The sequence below is a fragment of the Octopus bimaculoides genome, chromosome 12, assembly GCF_001194135.2.
Source record: "Octopus bimaculoides isolate UCB-OBI-ISO-001 chromosome 12, ASM119413v2, whole genome shotgun sequence".
NCBI classification, from domain to species: domain Eukaryota; kingdom Metazoa; phylum Mollusca; class Cephalopoda; order Octopoda; family Octopodidae; genus Octopus; species Octopus bimaculoides.
Genome location: NC_068992.1, coordinates 11,822,190 through 11,827,487, shown reverse-complemented (window position 1 = coordinate 11,827,487; position 5,298 = coordinate 11,822,190).

Sequence of the window (5,298 nt, the reverse complement as noted above, 5' to 3'; positions counted from 1 at the left end):
ATATATATATATATATATATATATATATAACTATATATATATATATATATACACGTGTGTGTATTTGTTTTGTGTGTGTGTGTATCTTCAAACAAATGTACACATGCGCACATATAGACATCCATGCATACATACGTATACACACAAAAACACAAATATCTACGTAAATAGCTTTCCTGTTTATCCGTATCAACATTTAGTATTCGTTACTTAATTTCATTGTTGTTTTCACGAATACCCCGCCAAAAGCCACTAATGCCCGAGAGAGAAAGAAAGAGAGAGACTAATAGTTCTCGACCCACCACTACCACCACAAAAACCGCCATCTAAACACCGATACGCTCAGAGAAATAGGTTACTATAGTGTCATCATCATAGTTTGAATGCAAACTAGATTAGCAAACTTTCAGAAAAATAAGGTAATGTAGTTAAGTCAGTCCATTGAGTAAAGTTATGTTGTTAATGGTAACGGTGATGATGGTGGTGGTGTGTTCCACTCCCCCAGGAGAGTTCACTCTACTTACTTCAGCGACATCTACTGGTCGAGAGACATCTATCTACAATCAAACGAACTGAGTTATTTTAGATTATAATTATTTTTGACGATGGATAAAACGAACTGGTCATGAATAACGTGTTGCGAAAATTTGCCTTTATACCCTTCTACGCCTCGGTAGAATTCTTGCAATTGAAGGCTGCAAGGTATTGTATTTAGTAAGAGAAATCTGTATTCACTCGGCTGGACAAAGCTAATTTGCATTTAAGATATTTTTGTCTAAGTTTGCTTCTTATACTCTATTTAAACCGCATTCCGTCGGTAACGACGACGCCTGTTCCATTTGATCCTATCAACGGAACAACTTGTTCGTGGAGTTAACGTGCTAGTGGTTGAATACTCTACAGACATGTATCCCTTTAATGTAGTTCTCATGGAGATTCAGCGTGACACAAAATGTAACAAGGCCGGCCCCTTTTGAATTACAGGTATAACACATTGTTTCCAGCTGAGTGGACTGGAACAATGAGAAATAAAGTGTTGATATCGAACTCACGACTTTACGATTGTGAGTCGAATACGCTAACTACAAATCCAAGAACCTTCACGCTAAATAATATGTAGCCTGGTAAGCTTCTTCCTATGGAGACCAGCCCTTTCTTGTACTTATATTAAACTACTGACAAGAAGACAGGGCTATTTCACAACTGATTCATTTTGATAATGGGTGAAATGAACTGATCCTAAATGAACTGAAAACAAGATAATTGTCTATTTACCTCTCGTTAATCTTTTCCAAAGGGGGTCTTCATGATCATGCCATTAATAGCTGTTATCAATACAGAGGTGATCCATTTTAGATTAAGATTTTCTTTTGATTGTGGACAAACACTATTTCGATGCCAAGACTAACTCATATTATTTGTTTTACTAATTTACAAATACTTCCACCCGACCCTCCCCCGCCAACTTTGGGCACACAGTCTGAAATTTTTGGAGCAGAAAAGGGGGCTGATTTTATCGACTACAATAGGGTATAAAAGGGAAGTGGACCTCGGCGGAATTTGAAACCAGCATGTAATGCCAAAAAGAAAGACGGTTAAGTATTTTGTTCGGCGTCCTAACGATTATACCAGTTCACTGTTAACCATTTCACAATTACTTAAAAACTGTTTTACAGCTAAGTAAACAGAATTACAAGCATTCAGAAACTATAAAGATCGTTGACATGATACGAACAGGCAATTCTTCAATCAACGATCCAGCATTCTACCGACTTTAGTCTGCGAAAATATACGCATTAAAATTGTGTTCGCTTTATTTTGCATCTTCATTTTTTTTTTCATTTTTTATATATTTTTTTTTTAATATTTAAACATTAAATTGAGGTCGTTGTTCTGGAAATAACATTAAAAAAATAATTTTCTTTTAATACGAAATGAAATATGAATGCAATCCGCAGGCAAGCACACTTAATTATGCCTCCATCTTAAGATATAACAGCAATACATCGTAGTTACGTCATATATATATATATATATATATATATATATATATATATATATGGTGGTTGGGGGTATAATACATTTATATTTGTTCATATTCTATGGCAGAATAAATTTAATTAGAAACATATTAGAATTCATTTTAGTTTCTTATATTAACTTACATTTTCTCAAACGATTAGAGAAAATGTAGTAAAACAGTAACCATCATGTATAACATACAGATACACGCATTCGCATATGTATGTGTGCATGTGCGAATGCATACGTAACACTTATATGTATACATGTTTGTGGTGTGTGTGTGTTTATTTATATATATATATATATATATATATATGTAGTGCATACAAATACTTGTATATAAACATCGCCGTTGCATTTAAAAAAATATATATATATATCAGTGCAAGACTGTATCCATTAACAGAACCAAAAGTAAAAAAATGTGGTCGACCTAACTGTGGGACTTGCCCCCACGTTTTGGAGGGTTCTGAGTTCCACTTTAAACTAGGTGAAATCTTTAAGATTAAATCAAATTTCACCTGTGCCTCGGAAAATCTAATCTATGCCATTACATGCTTAGGGTGCAGTAATTACTATATTGGCCAAACAGGAATCTCACTCCGTAGAAGAACTACTCTCCACAAAGAACAAATCCGCCACACACATTACAGACAGATACAGGTCAGTGGACACATAGAAAGATGTGCGAGGAATCTTAATCCTAATTTTTCCCTTCTATCAATGTTCACAGAACACGTTTACACAACAAAGAATGAATAAAGAGGCATTTTTCATTAATAAATATCTTCCTTCCCTAAATATAAACACATAACATCATAGAGAACACCACTAATCTTCCATTTAATATCACTAACCCTCATACATCCCATACACCATTCACACTACAAATCCAGATTACCCTAATTGCACCAAATCCAGAACTACTTACCTTCCTTTCACATAATCTTTTTACTAAGGGACTAATAGACTTGACACCGTTCAGAATTCGGTGTATACTCAAAGCAATAAATAGTTTTACTACGAAACCGGTATGCTTGTAAATTTCCTTAATAACTCACAATAATGACTTTTTTTACCTTTATTCCTACCTCAGTTCATCTAATTGTATACATATATCGTTACTTTTCATAAAAAGCCTTACTTTCTTTTTGATTTTCAATGTGCATTTTCTCTTATTTTTCTGCTTACTTTCCCTTTACATTTCCACGGGTAGTTTCTATTTTGTTTTCTAACATATTTCTGTTATATATATATATATATATAATAATAATAAAAGCCATATACAGAGGAATAATTGAGTTACTCTCTACACGGCTATACGAAGCACCATTTTACACGATTCCCATTAAAGGATAATCCACCACAGATACCTTTAGAATGTTAACGCAATAATTTTAACGGAACATCCCTCAAGCAATCCAAATTACCTACGAGCGCGTTAATTATACAGCACTCCCTCTACTCATTACCTGCAGCACGCATGTAATTAGACAGGGAATATGTGAACTGCCTAGGTAACTTTGTACTGCTAGCGCTGGGTAAAAGGAGTCCTGGATAATTAATACGTCTATATTTCGTTCGGTTTACTCGAGGTGTTAAGTAGAACTTCTCGATCTGACTTGCACTGGGTACATATATATCCGTTGATGAATTGTATAATTCATGTAAGATATTGACTTGTATATGATATGTACTCACTGTTTTGTATGTATGTATGCGTGTGTTTGTGGGTATGCTGTTCCTTAGGATTTAAGATTTGCAAAAATTCAAACTAGTCACTAACAAAATGACCCCTTAAGTCTGGTTCTCAATCAATTTTTACCTATGGACTCTTTGCTTCCTGTTTTACTAGGACGGACCCTCATAGCCCTTCGTTGTTTAAAAAATTCTATTATCTTTTTATGATTAAATATTTGTAGGATATAAGTAAAAATTTATAAAATATTTTGTGTATTCTAGAAGTATAACCAATTTATTACACATGAATTCAAACAACAAAATTTGATATGGACTTTGAAGGGCCATATGGACCCCATTTGAAAGCAACCACCTTAAATCAAGACAACTCCTGGGATTTGTTCATACCTGAACTAGATTGTTTGTGCATATATGTGTGTCTGTTGTATAAAAGTGTGTGTGGATAAACTTACCGTTATATGAAGGGTGTTCGTGTCAGATTAGTACAAATGTATATACCTCATTTCTGCCTATGTATGTGAAAGTATCGGTGTGCGAAGGGGCTCCACATATACATAAGATAGCGAACATGTGTTTAATCCTGGAACCTCAAATGGAGAATCCCTGGAATGTACATTTTTTTTTTTTTGCTATACCACTAATAGATGTTTTTGGGAGAACACTATAACGATATGGCTTATTTCATTTCCATACTTTAAACTATATGACAGTGATCTCTCTCTCGGCCCAAACAAAGTACCATCTCAAAATTTATGCTGGTCAAAAGAAGGTCCCTATTTCGTTTACCACTTAACCTTTATCTCTAACCTAAAAATTAGAGTTCCTCATTAAAGGCCATCGAAAACTTACCTCGGAAGGTCAGTGAGATAAGACATCAGACTTCGAGGTTGAACGACATAAAACTACACATATATATGTATATATATATACACACACACACACACACATGAAAGCAGAAAAAATAGGAGAATTAAAATGATTTCCTTGCAACATCATGAACTACTTAAACTTACACGTGTTCCACTAGCAAACACTGGTACATTATGTGATAATCATTGCATAAATGATTGCATAGCGGAGTTGAAGCACCAGATTTTCAGAGGAATATATCGTTATTCGATTCGACGCTATATACCAGCATAAGTTGATTGTCAGGGCTAGGATACATCTGTGTATAATAATAATAATGATAATATATAAAGCGAAAATTCTTTTTATAACAATTAAGAAAAGGAAGGGCTAGTATTTTTATATCTTCTGTGAAATGAAGAGGAAAAGATAAAAAGGGGAATAATGTAGTCTGCATGTCTAAGAAGAACAGAAGATCAACTATCCAGACTGTCATAGTTCAAAGAAAATTCAAAGTTAACCATGATAAATGGCTTTGAAGGTAGTCATGGTAAGAGTGGCCAGCCTATTAGTAAAAGGTGTCGTACACACACGCGCACACACATGCACACGCATACACACGCACACACACATATGCTTACACTTAGATATAGATATTTATAAATTATGCATGCGCTTGTTTGTAGCCACGTGCAATATATATATATATATATATATATATAT